The 17,307-nt window shown below is 40.9% G+C and overlaps 1 long non-coding RNA gene and 1 pseudogene across 1 annotated transcript in view; one reads left to right on the top strand and one right to left on the bottom strand.

Annotated features, from left to right (window-relative positions):
• Positions 1-6,765, top strand: part of LOC118012494 — a 69,678-nt gene extending 62,913 nt beyond the window's left edge. The window contains exon 4 of the long non-coding RNA XR_004679725.1: positions 6,499-6,765. This is a non-coding gene — a long non-coding RNA (uncharacterized LOC118012494). The remainder of the gene's footprint in view (positions 1-6,498) is intronic.
• Positions 6,766-16,195: 9,430 nt separating this feature from the next.
• LOC118011681 lies at positions 16,196-17,069 on the bottom strand (annotated as a pseudogene).
• Positions 17,070-17,307: the final 238 nt, after the last annotated feature.

Below are 17,307 nucleotides of genomic sequence, written 5' to 3' on the forward strand. Positions count from 1 at the left end.
CCCGTTGGATATTCTTGACTCTTTTGTCAAAGATTAATTAACCATATAGTTGTGGGTTTATTTCTGGGCTTTCTATTCTATTCCATTGACCTATCTGTCATTTTTTGTGCCAGTACCATACTATTTTGACTACTACAACTTTGTAATATAATTTGAAGACTAGAATTGTGACACCTCCAGTTTTGTTTTTCTTTTTCAAGATTGCTTTGGCTATTTGGTGTCTTCTGTGGTTGCATACAAATTTTAGGATAGCCTTTTCTAGTTCTTTGAAAAATGTTGTTGGTATTTTGGTAGGGATTGCATTAAATATATAGATTACTTTGGGTAGTATAGACATTTTAACAATATTTGTTCTTCTAATCCATGAGCATGGAATGTCTTTCCATTTCTTTGTTTCTTCTTCAATTTCTTTCATCAATGTTTTATAGTTTTCAGATTATAGGTCTTTCACCTCTTTGGTTAAGTTTATTCCTAGATATTTTATTATATGTGGTACAATTGTAAATTAGATTGTTTTCTTAATTTCTCTTTCATTATTAGTATACAGAAATGTAATGGATTTCTGTGCATTGATTTTATATCCCGTGACCTTACTGAATTCATTTATTAGTTCTATTAGCTTTTTTGTGGAGTCTTTAAGGTTTTCTATTTAGAGTATCATGTTATCTACAAATTTGGATGCTTTTAGTCCTTTCTCTTATCTGATTGCTGTAGCTACCACTTCCAGTACTATATTGAATAAAAGTGGTGAGAGTGGACATCCTCATCTTGTTCCTGACCTTAGGGGAGAAACTCTCAGATTTTTACCATTGAGTATGATGTTAGCTATGGGATTTTAATATATATGATCCTTATTATGTTGAAATATGTTCCCTCTAAACCTACTTTGTTGAGAGTTTTTATCATGAATGGATGTTGTACTTTGTCAAATGCTTATTCTGCATCTATTGAAATGATCACATGATTTTTATTTTTTCTCTGATTGATGTGATGTATCACACTGATTTGTGAGTATTGAACCATAAAAGAGACAATTTTATTATGTGTGAATTATATCTCAATAAAAATAAATCTTAACAAATAGTCCTTCCTACATTAGCATCCCATATCCAGTTACCAAATTAAATTCCCATTTCTTATCTCATTAAATGGCACCATCCTCCATACAGATTCTAAAGCCTAAAATCTGGGAATCATTGTTTACACTTTTCTTCTATCCCTGAATTCAATCAAAAAGATCTTTTAATTTGACCTTCTTAATCTCTTGCGTCTCCTCTTCTCTCCATTGACATTGTCCCATTTTAACTCCACATCCTTTAGTTCCTTCTTAACATTTATCATCATTCATTCACATAGCAAAGAGTCATTAAATACCTATTATATGACAGGTTCTGTTCTAGGTACATGTTATACATAAGGGAATAAAATGTAGAAATATCTGCTCTTGAGAAGCCTATATTCTAGCTGACAGAGAGCAGTATAAACATAAAATATAATAAATAAGTACATTATTATATGATAAAAGATGGTAAGTGCTATAGAATAAAACAGAGTAAGGGTAGATCAAGAGTGCTGGTGGGTAAGGGATTGCAATTTAAAATAGGGAGCTCAAGGAAGGTCTTATAAAAATGTTTCACTTGGGTAAAGACTTAAATGAGGTGAAGGTGTAGGTGTACCTAGAGGAATACATGGAGATATTTAGAGGAAAAAGATTCTCAGAAGATGAAACAATCAATACAAAAATACTTAAGAGGAAGTATGTCTGGAGAATTTGAGGACTGACTAGGAAGGAGGTCAGAATGGCTGAAGCACAGTTACTAAAAGAGAGAAAGTAGGTGAGGACAGAAATGTGATGGACAGGACAAGTTAAGTAGTACCTTTAGGTACTTTAGGTACTTTGGCTGTTACTCAGGGTTTTTGCAAAACATGGTTAAGTTTTAAAAGAATTGTTCTGGTGCTGAATACAGATTTTTTGAGGGTAAGAGTAAAAGCAGAGAGACATGTTAGGGGGTTGTGTTTATTTTTAAGATTTTATTTATTTATTTATTTGAGAGAGAGAGAGAGAGAATCTGAAGAAGACCCCACACTGAGCACAGAGCCCGACACAGGGCTTGATGCAGGGCTCAATCCCAAGACCATGAGATCATGACCTGAACTGAAATCAAGAGTGGGATGCTTCATTGACTGGTCCCCCAGGTGCACCTTGGAGGTTTTTGAAATAGAAGATAATGGTAGCAGTGAAGGTGGTTGGAAGTATAGGATTCTAGCCATATCATGAGAGTAGAGCTATAGGATTTGCTTATGGATTGGATGTGGGGTGTGCCAGGCACTGTCCTAGTCACTGGTCCCCAAGTGGCTCACCACTTGGTCCCCAAGATTTTTGGCCTGAGCAACTAGACAAATGGAGATGCTGTTGCCTGAGGTGGGGAAGGCTATTGATGAAATTAGGCATTGTGGGGTAAGACCAAGAGTTCAACTTCAGACATGTTAAGTTTGAAGTGTCTACTAGATGTCCTAGTGGAGGTCTTGAGAAGGTAGTTACATATGTGAGGCTGCAATGTGGAGGAATGTGCCAAGATTTATATATATCAGTGAGGCATCAGCATGTAGATGATATGAGTATAGAGAAAGAAGACAAGAGGATGAAGGACAGTATCCCAGGGCACTCTAACATAAAGTGTTAGTGAGAAGAGGTGGAATCAAGGGAAACAGACCAAAAAGCAATGACCAGTGAGGTAGAGAGAAAACCAAGAAGATGTGTATCCTGGAAGCAAGATCAGAAATGATATATAAGAAGAGGATTTATGTAACTGTATCATTACCAATAGGTCACTTAAGATGAGCACTGAGAACTGACCATCAAATTCAGCAAACGCATTTCTGTGGAATGGTGGGACTTAAAGCTCAGTTGAAGTAGGTTTACCAAAAGAAACTGAGAAGAGAGGAAATGGGGCAGTGAATACTGACAACTTTTCTGAAATTTGCTACAGCAAGGAGTAGAGAAACATGGCAGTAGTTGGTGGGGAAAGTGGATCAAGAGGAGGCTTCTAAGATGGGAAGAGTATCAGCATATTTGTATGCTGTTGGGAATGATCCACAGGTGAAGAAAAATGTCTTGGGAGAGGAAAGTTGAGAACTGCTTTGAGTAAGTGAGAGTGAATGGATCTAGGAATGGAAGGGACTAGCTTTAGGTGGGAGCACAGCAAGTTCATCTCTTGGGTCAGGCAGGGCTTTCAGGATGTGCAGACCCTGAGGGTAGGTAAATGCGGCATTGAAAGTCTCCAGAGGTTCTCTTTTGGGTGCTTCCATTTTCTCAGTGAAGTTGAAAGCAAAGTCAACATCCAAGTAGGAGGGAATGGAGTGGCAATATGAGGGAAGAGAAGTAATAAAATAGTATCCAGGGGAGAAGAGGGATGAGTGGACATAAAGCACGATTGCTAGACAACACAAAGAGCCCATTTGAGGGTGCTGGTCATGAAAATCAAATAAAATCTGCCAGTGAAACTCTCTCTCACTAGCCTGTTTGCTCCTTGTTCACAGTCAGACCTTCAGTGGCTAGGACAGTGCCTGGAACACAGCAGCCACTCCATCCCACCCTGCCTCTAGTCTCACCTCACTCTAATTCATTCTCCATACAGCTGAGAGAACAGTATCATTCCTCTGCTTATATTTTCACACACAGTGGCTTCCCATAGACCCCAAACTTTTTACCACAATATAGAAGCTCTTCATAATCTGGTCTCTGGATAGATTTCAACTTCACCTATTGTGTTTACCCTCATACCCTCCAACAACAGCTACTTAAAAGTCCCCATAATGTTCCCTGCTATCTTTTTTGGACTATAGCCTTCGTGTGATTAACTCCCATTCTGTGTTCAATGCCCCTTTGTGACCTCTATCACAGCAGTTCCCTTTCTATATTATAATTGTCTCTTTTCTTTGTTCCCCAAAGTATTGTATATAAATTCTAGAACAACAGCATGGTATTTATCTGTATTTGGAGCTACGACCATGGTGTCTGGCATATAACAGGTGCTCCAAAATGTCTGTGGAATGAGGAAGGGGAAATTAGAGTCAATAATAGTTGTCTGTTGTCTATCCAGGCAAAGACCAGTGAATGTTAATACATAATATATAGCAGGACCCTTCAAGACAGCCATTCTTGATCTTTTTGGTTAATTTGTTTGTTTGACTCTTCCCTACTCCTAAATATACTTTATGGCATATCTTTGATTTTTGCAACTAAAACAGTTGTGATTTACTTAAAATTTGATTTACAGACGCCATCAGTAGGACATACTCTTTGAACAGTATTTCAGATCCTGGAGTTAGGTGGCTTTGAGCCATGCTCATTTTCTTATGTACAATTAGCTAAGGAGGAAGAGGTACACACTCTGAAGTCCATTAGACCGAAGTTGGATCTCTACCCCTTCTCTTTACCTCTCTGACTCTCAGTTTCCTCCTTTGCAATAAGCTTACCTGGAGCAATGTTGTAAGATGGCATTTTACAGATGAACAATGAATACTAGTTAGCTATTATAATTGTGACTGAGAGCTGAACAAAACCAACTGTTGCATTTGACAAATTACCTCTTGCCCTGCTCTCTGAAGCCTGCCTCCCTGTCCCCCTTTAGGTCTTACACTCTATGTCCTCACCTTCTCTGGCTACTCTATCTAAATTAGTTTTCACTAAACCTCTCCCACTGCCTCTAGCTCACAGGTCCCTGTCCCCACTCCAGCTCCTCCTTTGTCATCACAACTCTCCATTTCTTCCTTGGTGTTGACCACCATTTGTAATTCTAGAGTGTAAGTCCAGTAATTGTCTTGTTCAACGTTATAGCTCCTGTGCCTCACCCAGAGTCCAGAACAGAGCTATTAGGAAATCAGTGAGTATCTGATGAATGGACAAATTATACTATATTTTGATCATATTGGGCAACCAATTTGTATAGGAATTTTTTGGAGTTAACTTCAGTGAGATTCCTGGAAACTGTTTCTGCCTTCCTAATGTGAGGAAGACATGTTTGTCATCAAACAGGATCAGCCCAGGTACTAGACTTCCCCTCTGCTGCCCTACTCCCAAGGGCTTCACCACTGAAGAATATTGACAATTATTTCAAAGAAGGTTCTATTCTTGCAGAAAAATGTGTAAGCCTGGATCATCTTCAAAAGTTCTTAGTAATGCATGAATAGAGAACATCTAGAAAAATAGGTAGTTTCTCAAACGAAGCTTCTGTCAAAGAAAGGAATACAATGAATATAAAATCTATTGGTCATGGCTTAAGATGACAATCACAACCCAGCTACCCGCATTTTGCCAGATGCTGAGGGAGCATGTCAGACTGCGTTAAAACACTGATCATGCCCTGCAGTCGCTTCCGAGCTGGCTGGAGAAGTCAAGACTGACATCCTTGAAATCTAGTGAGACTACAAGTCGACATAAATTACTAGCTAAACCTTGTTTTACAGCGGAGTACTAAAGTTACTGGAACTTTAGGCAGAATGCCCAAGGAGAGGGAAGATCATTGAAGGCTGAAAGCTTCCCAAGCTGGGGCTTGAGAAAAGAGCACGAAGAATAGAGAGGCGTGGCCAGCGGAAGAGGGGACGATGCAAGAGTAGCGCCCCCTGCTGGTAGTAGGTTTGCCGTTCACCTAAGGAAGGACGAGAACTGGGCCCTGGAAGGGGGAAGTGAGTGCAGCGGCCAGGCAAACTGCCATTACACGTTGGACAGCCCACCTGCAAAAGTTGTTTCCTGGCCACTTCTCTGCGGACTCCTGCCTTCTCCGGAACAAAGCAAAACTACACCAACACCACCATAATAACTGAAACAAAAAGGAAACAATAAATTCTCTACCCACAGGATTGGCAGCAGAGATTCCACGCTTCTGCCAAAAGGAACCATAAGGACAGCGTTTATGAAAATGGGTCTGGCTAAACAGTTGTTATTTCTGATAAAGGACGAGAGATTGAAAACAAATGATAGCAGGACACAGAGCATGCCCGTGTGTGTGTGTGTGTGTGTGTGTGTGTGTGTGTGTGTGTGTGTGGAGGGTGCATGTTTCCCTCCCTACCCTGGCATCTGCTTGTCTATCCTTGGTTCTGGGCTCCCTGAAGGAGGGTTGGGGCGCAGTCCCCTTCTCCCTTTTCCACTTCTGGCACACTTGGCATCCCCCTTATGACCCGTGCCCACCTGTGGGGACCCTCCCTCCCACTGATTTCCTCCCCAGTGGTGGGAGGGAAGCCACGCGCCCCCTGTGAAGTGGGAAAGCAGAGGAAGTGACTTTGATGGATCACATTGTACTGGAGGCCCAGCGCTGGCAGGTTAGAGAGGGGGCAGCTCCAGCCCGCGGGCCTCCAACCAGGGGGGGTTGTTCTGATGAGATAATTTTTCTCATTAACCTTGATAACTCTCTGCTGATATATGGATCTGTTTGCACTAACGCAGGGCTTTCTTTTATCTTTTTTTTTTTTTTTTTTTAATCTGTCTACACTGTCTAGGGAGGAGAATGCAGAGCCTCATGGTTCCCTGGAGCTGCGAGGCCCAGCTGTTGAGGAGCCAAGTTGCCAGCTTCTGGGTGCCCCGGGCTGACCTGGAGGGAGGAAAGCAACAGTCCCTGTTTTCAGTACCCTGGCTTTTCTTAGCCATAAAACTCTCAACAAATATAGACTGCATGTTGGAGGGAGTGAGAGGTTCAGAGATTTAAGTATTTGCCTGCCCCAACACCCAGCTAGCTGCTCTGGCTCTTTACAATCGCCCTCTTTGTTCAGATACTCTGGACTCTGCCCCAGTTGTTCTTTGCTGTAAAGTAGTGGGGCATATTCCTAATCATTATCTAGGGTGTCTTTCCCAGAACACTTTCTCTTCTCCCCAGTTAACATGAATTTCTGTATCATGTACATACTTCTCTTACGGTATTTATTAAGTCTCTCCCCTTGGTAGGCTGTGAGCACTTTGAGATCCGGGCTATCTTTTTCATCTTTGTTTCCTCAGTATTAGTATGGTGTCTGGCACAGAGTAAGCACTTGATACATGTGTGTTGACTTATGAATGAGAATAAGACATGAAATTCGGGAGTACCTTAAATTCCTGAGGGAATTCAGTTTTAAGACGAATTTATTACATAAGTTGCATTGTATCCATTTGGGTCCTAATGTTGTATCCTCCGATCTGCTCATCTAGACGCTTGAGTACCTTCCCAGAGTTTCTCACAGAAAGAGAGGCCAAGACAAGTTGATATACCGAGGCTCTTGTCCACTGTCATGCGAACATAGGGCCCAAGAATTTAATATATTAACAAATACTTTTATGAAAACCCAATGCAGGATAATTATGTTGTTTATGAGATAAGGACAGCAGTTATTTTATTTTTATTTTATTTTATTTTTAGGACAGCAATTATTTTAAAAATAATTCACAATACACCACAGTAAGTATGCTCCAAATATGGGACACAAGTGAAATGACCACCTTTCACAGAAACTAACTTAGAAACTACATCAAAATTCAAAAGTAAAGCTCCTTCATTAATAAGATGCTCACGCAGAAGCTTTTCTTCATCTGATCCTCCCCAGCCACATACACACCCCAAACACCTTCACCCCTCCACCAGGTGGAAACCATTCAATAGCCTTTGCTTATAGACTGATGCTCAGTTTTAGAAAGATGCCATTGTTTCAAGAATCCTCCTAATTCATTAATGAGGCCAACAAAGATGTCACGTTGGGTCATAGGGCAGGGTGAGTGGAATTTAAAGAACTCTCCAGGCACCCTCCTCTCTGCAGAATGCAGAAGGAGTCAGCAGGCAGCTGCAATGGAGTTGGAGCGAGGGTTGATGTTCAAGGAAAGACTTGGGCGAGACAGAGAGGGATGGCATTCTCCCTTTCAACAGGGGTGGTTCTCAAGCTTAGTGAACTTGTCATTGCTGACACTGCTGGTCCTGAGAGCCACACTGCTCTATAGGAACCTGACCTCAGAAAAGTGCCAGGTTACCTCAAAGTTATTGGAACTGGGAGAGGAACCAGTGAGTACTGTTTGAATTATAGAAAACCAAAAGCTGTAAAGGATCTTACAAAGCTCCTGGTCTGTACCCTTATTTTATAGACAAAGAAACAACAGCAACTCAGTGAGGGCAAGTGGCATCATTTTAAACATAAGTGACTCAATATTATACCAAGAGAGATACATTTTTGGTCATGAGGCCAACTGAGACCACTCAAGTGGTTCCTTGAGCTACTAAAGATATTGTAACGATTACAGCAATATACACCATGGGATTTAGAAGGGAGTACTTGTTCTTTATCTAAAGATTCTGGTTCCTGAATTTGATGTGAGGAAAACTGTTCAAGTTGTGCTCATAAAATGATCTCTTCCTACTATGTGCCAGGCACCCTGCCAGGCCCTAGGGACAGAGCTCAGAGTCTAGTGGAGGAGGCACATTTTTGACAGTAGGGTTAGAGTTGGCCAAAGACAAGTTCTCAGAAAAGCTTGGCCTCCAGCTTTTTATGAGCATATCAGACTTATAGGTTATGGACGAGTGGAAGAAGCTGAAATGGTTGCAAAGTGGAGTTCCCTTCAAATGTGTCTGTCTTTTACAAATGTATAGATACATCCGAAGTCAATGAAATCATTATGCTGTTGGCTTATGCTTTGAGGAAGCCTGGCAAGTAAGTCCCAGGCAGAGCCAGTGGTCCCTATTTTTGCTTTCATCACATGGTTTTTAACCTATCTCAGCCTTAGTTTCTTGTCTAGCTAATGAGGTGGATTTAATAAAATGAGATAATGAGAGTCATGTGCCTCACATAGGGCTTGGCATGTGGAAGACATGCAATAATATTGTAGCTTATGCCAAAGTGAGAGAAAGAATGTTTAAACTAATAGCAGATAATACTTTAATTTTGTTTATGATGAAATCGACAACATTATTATCTCCATTTTGCTAATAAAAAACAAAGGTTCAGAAACATAGAGAAACCTGCTTAAAGTCATGCAGTTAGTAGGTGTGGATCATGAATTCAAACCCAAGGCTGTCTAAAACTAAATTTGTTTTCTTAATGATGCCTTCTTAATGATACTTTAGCCTGTGGGAGAGAAAAAAGTCTGAAAAGAACTGTTTGTTACCTGAGCCAAGGAATGAGTTGACTTACAATACCTTGCTTTTGATGCTGCGGTACATCATCACTTCAACTTTCTTAACATTATTTCATAAGGTAAGAGTTAAAAACTAGATCTGTGGTCAATTGCCACATCCCTCACCTCCCCCCTTTACCTAACACTTAGTCTGCTTCGTTCATTTATACTACCTGTCTCTTTCCTTTGGCGTCTGAACTTATAGAACTTGAATACTCATTTTATATTTCTTCTTATAAAAACACCCTGATATATTATACCAAGTCTGTACAGGTAAGTTCATAGCAAATTTACCCAAGCAGAAAAACAAAGAGAAACCAAAAAAATGGAAACAACCCATATGTCCATTAAAAAGTGAATGTACAAAGAGCTGTGTTATATCCATAAAATGGAAAGTAGTAGTACTAAAGGGGAATGAACTACAAATACACATAGGAACATGGATGAATCCTGAAAACATTATGAGTAAAAGAAGTCAGACACAAAGAACACATAGTGGGTGATTCAATTGGTATGATATTCTAGAACTACAGTTTTATAATCAAACTCACCATGGTGACAGAGAGCAGATCAGTGGTGGCCTGGGTCAGGATGTAGAATGAGTGGGGGATTGACCTAGAGACATAGGGAGGTTTTTGGGGTGATAAAAATGTTCTCTATCTCGATTGTGGCAGTGGTGATCACATGGTGTATATGTTTGCCAAAAGGCATTATTATAGATGCATTGAATTACATGTAAATTATATCTCAATTAAACTGAGTTTTAAAATTGGATCTTGTTGGGCTGACTGGGTAGCACAGTGGGTTAAGCATCCATCTCTTGGTTTAGGCTCAGGTCATGATCTCAGGGTTGTGAGATCAAGCCCCATATAGGGCTCTGCCCTCAGCACAGAGTCTGCTTAAGACTCTCTTGTATTCTCTCTCTGCCCCTCCCCCCCACACACTTGTGCGTGTGCTCTCTCTCAAATAAATAAATTTTTAAAATAATAAATAAATAAATAAATAAATAAATAAATAAATAAATAAATAGGTTCTTACTTTGACCAGCAAAAGGATGAGTGGCAGCACAAGGCCTTTGAGAAAGGAAAGTACTAGATAATAGGATAAGGTCAAACTATGCCCACTTGGCAAACGTGCTGAGGGCTTGATGGTAGCAAACTTCCTTGTGTCTCTGAAAATATCTGCTAAACAATATTTGCCTGAAAAATTCCAGTCCTAGTACTCTAGATTTATTTCATAGAGACATTAAAAGAAAACAATATAAGAAACATAAACTCATACTATGGTAGAAAGCATATTTAAGGAAATGACCCTTCAAAAGACTGTAGCATGCCATGATTCTGAGGATTTTATCAGGAGCTTGAGCCCATGGTCGTAACGAACTGGGTGCAGAAGTGCTGGGAAGAGTGAAAGGATTGATTCTGAAAAGGCAGCTGGCATTAAAAGACAGAAAATTATATTACTCCTTACTTGAAACAAAGAAAGGAAATTCCCATTATTTCTGAATGAAGATGAGACTGGGTTAAGGAATCTAGTTCTCCAAACAAGCTAGATAATATATAGCCCAACACCACAAGAACCACAAACACTGGAAAATATTCGACATGGGACCTCTTGTTTATGATATTTGATGTGGAACTTGACATCTCGTCAAGATGCAAATAATGGAAGAAACTTAAAGATTAGCTAATGGAAATGTAGGTAATTTAAATACAAAACCTGGAATTCACCTCAAATGCTTTATTGTACTTATAATTCACACAAATCCTCAGTGTGGTACCTGGCACAGAATGGGATGTAAGTAAATCTTTGCTAGAAGGAAGAGAGGGAAAGAGATATGGAAGGAAGGACCATATTTTAAGTTTTGGATGACTCCATGTATTTAAAGACAAAAAATAATGTATTAGATTAAAAAAGTTCAGTAAGTAAAATACATTAACTTTTTTTAAAGATTTTATTTATTTATAAAAGACATTAATTTTTTAAAAATTTGATGCCACACCTTCTAACCTACCCCCTCCAATAATCTATTGATAAGTGAGTTAAAATATATATTTAGAATAATTTTAGAAGTCCATAATTATGAAAGGCATATATAGGGATGAGTGCTAAGAATGAATTTCTGTCTCTGCATTCCTCCCTTAGCAAACTCTGGGTGAGGAAAGAGAAAACATGCTTAGACCACTCAGGGGATGTCACACGCTCAACTAGGCATCCGACTTAAGGATGGGAAATGGGCCATGATTAAGGAATCAGAAATGGGCCATGATTATTGAGTAGCCATGGCAGTTCAGCTGATGGATGATCAATGGACTTCAACTCAGATGCACAGTTTGACTGACAGAAGAAAATTGTCATTCAGGCTAATGGGGGACTTGAATTGGACTCATGGTGTTAGAAAGTGAGAAAAGGGTAAGTCTTCCCAAATGAGAAAAAAAATAATCTCTTTGGTGAGTCCATCCTTTTAGCCTGAGTCCCTTTGATAGTCAACAGTATAAAAGTTTGCATTTTCAAATGATCTTTTTCAGTTAGGATTTTATCAACATTCTTTGTTGGTATTATTTAGTATCTTTTCTCAGACAGAGGCTAGAAATTGCCTTCTTTCCTCCAGGAGAGAGTAACTGAGCATTATAAAGGTTTTCTGCCAAAAGCATGGGGCCTCAGATAAGTAATCTCATCCTTCACCCATGATAAATAAGCTATTAAAAATCAAGAAAAAAAGGTAACAGTTGGAATGTCTGAAATGCACAATGTTGTAGAAATCTCATTTGTAAGACCACAAGTCTTCTCCATTGTTTAGCCACAATGCTGGAGTCTTCTCTATTTATATTTTTGTTTGGGGATTTTTCTCTTCCCCAGGCTGAAGTGCTTTGTGCATGAGACAGAAAAGCTGCCAGGACTAGTCCATCTGGCTGGCCAAATGGATTGCGTTCACTGGAGCATTGCCAGATGTGTATCAGTAGAAAGTTTAATTTCTGGGCAGTCTAAGCCCTTGGTCCCTTTCTCAGTTTAATGGAAATCACGTTTCCATTTTCCAGAAACTCCTGCAATTGGCCTGAGTGTCGTCACCCGGTCTTGCCTCCCAGTCTCAATAGAGATCACCCTCCTCGAGAGTGGAGCCTCTCCTCTCTATCAAGTCCAAAGCAGTGAAATGAGTTTGACAAAAGGGTTTATGCTAAGTGAAAAATCACTATGCTACATTTGATTACATTTGTCTGACCTTGAACAATTTTAGGAGCCAGAGTAGTCATTTTAGTTAAGTAATTTAGTTTAAATTGCATAATTAAGAAATAAAATTTCATGGAATTCCCTAGATTAATTTGCACTTATGCTTAAGAGCATCAACATTTATAATCAATTTAAAGAGGAAATAGGCCTAGAGTATTTTATAGTTTGCAGTGAAACCTAATTGGATTCATTTGGGCTGAAATAGGAAATACAGAGAGATCTGTATTTTTAATTTCCCACATCTTAAGGACAAATAATGGGCACTTAATCTTTGTGAGGCACTGAGTTTTAGACTTGAAATTGCAGAAATTGTGGCTTTCAAAGATAAACTGGCTGATTCTCCTGTGTTCTTACATTTTGGGGAAGGCATTCAGCAGAGCAGGATTGTGGCAAGAACTCACAGGCCAGGTTGGCCTACACATGGTAAGTAGGTGATGGCCACTGAGGAGAGTGTTTGGGACCAGTGTTCTTGTCAGCCCTCTGTATGTGTTCTCTGCCCACACTTGTCACTCCCCTCTTTCAAAAAAATATTTTAAATGGGAGTGTCAGATTTGAGTGTTTAAGAAGATTCTGCCTGAGGTATAGGGAAGGGATTTGAGGGGAAATGGATGGAGAGAACAAGGGATCATTTTTAAGCTCATCTGTCTATCCTAGTCATAGATCCTGAGATCCTGAATGGAGACAGCAGTAGTAGAAGTGCAGAAGAGGAGATATTCTAGAGGTAATACCAAAAGGACTTGGTAATCTATTGGGAGAAGATGTGGGAGAAGGGAGAAATGAGGGAGTGAGAGAAAGCAAAGATGACTGGCAGGTTTCTGCCTGGGGTGACAGCTAGTTATCCACATATCCAGACACCCAAGTTTGTCCAGGCCTGTAGTACTATCCTTTTATACTCCGGTGTGTCCCATTTTGGCAGATAGATTTGTATGGTCACTTTAGTAGAAGAATGAATGACAGTCACATTGAGAATATTAGGAAAGAGATGTGTTAGAAATGGAGATTTTGGACTTGAGATGCCTGTGGTTAACTGTATTTATTCATTCACTTCCTTCAAATCTTTGTTCAAATCTCCCTTTCTCAATGAGGTTCTCTTGAACATCTTTAATGCTCAACCCTCCGCCTTGTCCCATTCCTGATCCCCCTTATCTTGCTCTACTTTTTCTTTAATCTTAGCACTTAACATCTTCCACTGACTAACATGTTCATTGACCATTGCTTATCTGCTATGATGGGAGCTCCTTGAGGATAAGGATCTTGATCTCTCCTGTTCACAGATGTATTCCAAGTACCTAAAACAGTGCCTGCTTTTTAGGAGGTGATCAATGACTATTTTTGAATGAATGAATGAGTGAAATTAAGGAACTCAACAAATACATATTGAGAACCAACTATGTTTTGAACTCCTGTGTGTGTCTTAGAAATGTTTGGTAGTTCCCAGGATGCTCAATAGAAAGTGAATACATGTGACTCTGAGGCTTGAAGAATGGTCTAGGCTAAAGTTATGAAAGTGTATATCAGTACTAAGCAGATCATGTTTGCACTATGGCATGAATAATACCCCTTAGTGAAATCATTTTAAGAGGGGGCTCAGGATTGAGCCTAGAGATTAACAAAAATTAGGGGAAGGTGTGAGGTGAGAAATTTGAATGGAGACAGAGTAGGAATAGCCAATGAAAAAGCACAATAAAAAAAGGGCCATGTCATGGAAATTGAGGGGGATTAAAAATAATTTTTGTAAAGAGAGAGTTATAAAAAGTATGAAATAAACCACATTATTCGAGTAAAGCCAGAATTGCCATTGAATTTATTAGAAAGATGGTTGCAATGGAATTAATTGTATTCACGTTTGGAAGCCCTTGCCCCTAATATGACTGTATTTGGAGATAGGGCCTTTATAGAGGCAACTAAGGTTAAATAACTTCATAAGGTGGGAGGGGTTGCAAAACAAATAGGACTGGTGTCCTTGAGAGACACCAAGATTGCACTTGCAAAGAGGAAAGGCCATGTGAGGACACAGAGAGAAGGCAGCTGTCTGCAAGCCAAGGAGAGAGACCTCAGGAGAAACCAACCTTGCCCACACTTGGATCTTGGACTTCTAGTCTCCAGAACTGTGAGAAAATACATTTCTGTTGTTGGAGCTACCCAGTCTTTGGTATTTTGTTATGGAAGATTTACCAGGCTAATACAATGGCCATTATTGATATTGGAGTAATAACATTTTCAGGTATTAAGAGCTGATATCATAGAGCAGTAGGGTAGGGAGAGAATGGGGAGAGTACACTCCCCTTTATATAGAATTGTGGCTAATTGTGGGGGAAAGAAATTGCCCAGGAACCAGAGAGGCTGTGTTGAAACCCTAGGAAAGCACAATTAAATCGTGGTTACCATAAATTTCCAAGAGACGAGTTGATCATCTTCACACTATAATATGCATAATTATGCATGTTGATTAGAGCATATTTCTTTGTTTTGTAACTGAAGGAAATCTTGGGAGAGTTTTTAATTTGAACGAGGCAGGAGAATCTTACAAGGACATTAGCAATGAAGTTGGCATTGGCACTCTTTTGGTGGGATTTTAGAGTCACTAAATCAGCTGGACTTCACTATCTAAATTATATCATGTTGATGCTACGCCCCAAGTTGTAGAAGAAAGTTTAGTGTTGTTTGAGATTGTCTCTCAGAATTTTTTAATGCACATCTTGGGTTTTTTTTCTCAAACTTTATCACTGACAGTTTAAAGTCAGGACCGAGTTTTTCTTTCTGGAGGGCATAGTTTACTCCTACTAATAGAACTTTCCTGAATTAGCATGTTATACTTTTCAAAGTGAGTTTGAATTTATTGTGTCCTAATTCTTCTCTCCCTCCCAAGGAATTTGCTCTTGCAGGTACTCCACATCTTCCCTGAATCACCCATTTCCCATCACCATACAAATGCATTGTTAGTCTCCTCTATTCAAAATAATAATAAAACACACCTTCTACCCACATTGTCCAAGGTATCAGTAATTTTGTTCTTCTATCTTCTCTACGATACTCACTTCTTAGCGGGTCTCATGGTGATTCTCAGGTATACACATCATCACCTCTAAGCTGATGACTCCTTAACCTTCCCCTGGACTTTTGTCTGGTAAACCTGGGCATTGATAATTAACATATACAAAAAAGCAAGCATCTTGATTCTCACTACCATCTCTCATCTAGTCCTTACCATTAATATTCTACCAATAAACAGCTTAATTGACCCAGGTGCTCATGCCAAAACTCATCAATCACCCTTAAAACTTTTTCTCAATCCGTCACTAGAGTTGTGTTTGCTCTACCTTAAAATGAGACACTGATTTAAAAAACAAAACAAAGCAAAATGAAAAAACAAAAACCCATGGTGCTCATAAAGGCTGGTGCAGGTAGCCAGGGGTGGTACTTACTGCCCAAAGCTTCCAAAGGGTTCACTTATTCCCTTGTCCCCAGTGGCCCCCACACAGCCCCCATGCCCTTATGTGAAGTGTATGTGATTTCAAAGCTTTCTTTGAAGTATTGACAGCAGATTCCTTCCCGCCTTTGCCTCAAATCCCCTTCCTCTCCAAATGTCTCAAGTTCATCCCCACAGCTGACATGGGAACCACTTGGCTACATCGAAGAAACCCTGCCGGTTATTTAAAAATGTACAAAAGAGGTAAAACATCTATATAAATAAGAAAGGAGACCCAGGCCTCCTGGGTTTCTAGGGACTGCCTCCTGGCTGCTTCTCCGCTGCACCACCGGGCCCTGGACTTGTTCTGCTTAATTTTCCCACGCACAAGCCTTGCAGCCCTTGGCGGGGCTTGTTCTGGCTGAGACAGCCTAACCCACTAGGCGCGTCCTGATGCTTCCCAGCTGGGCCAGGAGCATTCGCCAAGGGCGAACCCTGCCAGAGCGCATCTGGCCTGCCCCAGTAGATACTGCGTTTGCTCCACAAGCAGTTCTGAGACGGATGGACTCGGACCTCCTGAGGCTGTAGCCCTTGTGGCCACGCCATTGCCTACCCCACCTGCCAGTGAGTAGCAGCACAGGTGCATCCTGGATGCAGTTGCCAAGTGATAAGGACTTGAGGTAACTGGCAGTGGGAGTTTGTCTTTGAGGGGTACAGGAGTGTAGGAGACAATGGCCTCAGCACTTGGTTGGGCCAACAGGTCTTTTCCATGCCGTGCTGCATGAGCACGATGCCAGACGGTTGAGTGAAGGACTTGATGACGCTGAGGTTGTACAGCTGGCTGACCTTGAATACGGTTGGGCAGTTCTTTTCAGCGCAGGCACACCTGCTCTATCATGACTTGCTATTTGAAAGCCAGGTGTGGCAAGTTCCCGGCCAGGATCCTGGAGACCCTGGGGGGCATGCTCATTGATCTCCGTGATACACTCATTTGCACTATAAAAGGACCAGCTGTTAGTGATGCCACACACCAGGAGGATCCTCTGAGCGCCCCTGAACACCGTGCGCAAACTGTGCTGGCCAGACACGTTCGAGAACCCCAGCTTGACCCACTGGCCCCACTGCAGGATGGTAGTCATCTGGTAGTCGATCCGGTTACTGCAGGCTTAACGCAGCCCAGGCGGTACCTTCTTTCATGCGCTCCAGGATCTTGCCGTGGCCCATGTCGCTGTTGTCCACCAGGAAGAACTTGAGCAGGTAGCTATAGCTCTTGACCAGACTGCTCTGGGTCCCATCCTTGATCATGTGCACACAGGACACAACCCTATGCTCGTGGTGCTGGCTGGGTAGGAGGCCACGGGACATCCCCTGGGAGCCCTCAAACCAACCTACTCGTGGTGTTTCAGGGAGGCAGTGCAAGGCGGTCCCTCCTCGGCACCACCTGTCTCACCTCAACCTGAGGTTCCTGCTTCTGCTAACAACCTCCGTACCATTAGCATGTCTTTCCTGGGTAACTGAAATAGTCCCTAAACCAGTATTCTTG

This window comes from Mirounga leonina, unplaced genomic scaffold (genome assembly GCF_011800145.1).
Source record: "Mirounga leonina isolate KUSES-001 unplaced genomic scaffold, KU_Mleo_1.0 Mir_151, whole genome shotgun sequence".
Lineage (NCBI taxonomy): Eukaryota > Metazoa > Chordata > Mammalia > Carnivora > Phocidae > Mirounga > Mirounga leonina.